Raw genomic sequence first — 1,091 nt, 5'->3', positions numbered from 1 at the left:
AGGAGGGAGAGGCAGTTAGTTTATTTGTCTTAAAAGCAGCTCCTCAAAGGCTTTGGGTCTTCTGTTTCTAATGAGTCTTGCACCCCTGGTGTGGGCAGGCCCTGGCCTTGAAGAGGGAACTCCCTGCCTCTGTCATTTCCCAATGGAGGGATCTTAGGCGAGTCATTTGGGCTTTTTGATCTTCTTTTTCTCACTTATGGTGACAACTAATACCGTCTGCTTTGCAGCACTGAAGCAAAAACTGAAGGAGACGATATGTAAGAAAGCAGTGTATAGAATGAATATTGCCAGGTCTGTGTGGGTTATTTTTCTCAACAGATGGTTTTACTGGAGATTACAAAATATCTTTGACAGGCATGTCCTCCTGGGTGATTCTAGCCTGAATCTTAAGGGATAAATAGGAATTAGGTGGCTAGGGAGGAGGCGAGAGGGCATTACAAAGAAACCACGAGATCTGCAGTCTGCAGGGCAGGCCTGGGCTCAAAGACTTGGGGAGACAGGGGTGGGCAGAGCAGAGCCCCAGGTGGTTTGGCTCAGTCATATGAAGCATACGGTTTGAGGCAGGCAGTGGCAAGGACGGGGATGGCATTATATATCTTATTAGAAGTTTGGATGTTGTATCTGGAACAGTGTTTGATCTATTGCATTTGGGATTTTTTTTGGGGTGGTGGTGGTGCTGGGGATTGAACCCAGGGCCTTGTGCGTGTGAGGCAAGCACTCTACCAACTGAGCCATATCCACAGCCCCCACATTTGGTGAATTAAAAAAAAAAAAAACTTATATGTTTGAAAGTTTCTTTAGTCAAGTAAATTTAGGAAATGGGGAGTCAGAGTTAAGCTGGTTTCTTGACTGCAGGACTTCCCAGAGCCTCTAATATGCTAACTGCATACCATGAATCTGCAAGAAGGGAGATTCACTCGTCCATGTTTCTTCAAGACCTTTGACCACAGGATCTTTTCATGAACCCTACTATCTTTTGCGCTCCTCTGCTCAAAGATTTCCATTTCTTTCTGCACACACTGGGAAATGCTGTAGCCTTGGGGAAACCAGGGTAGGGTCACTGCCTGTATGTGCTCATAAATGTCACCATG

General features: G+C 45.7%; 1 non-coding gene across 1 annotated transcript; it reads right to left on the bottom strand.

The window, feature by feature from the left end:
- Positions 1–668: 668 nt before the first annotated feature.
- Positions 669–739, bottom strand: Trnav-cac (transfer RNA valine (anticodon CAC)). Its single transcript has one exon. It is a non-coding gene; the product is annotated as a tRNA-Val (tRNA).
- Between the last annotated feature and the right edge of the window lie 352 nt (positions 740–1,091).

This window comes from Callospermophilus lateralis, chromosome 4 (genome assembly GCF_048772815.1).
Source record: "Callospermophilus lateralis isolate mCalLat2 chromosome 4, mCalLat2.hap1, whole genome shotgun sequence".
Taxonomy (NCBI): Eukaryota; Metazoa; Chordata; class Mammalia; order Rodentia; family Sciuridae; genus Callospermophilus; species Callospermophilus lateralis.
This window is presented reverse-complemented; position numbering and strand designations above follow the sequence as displayed.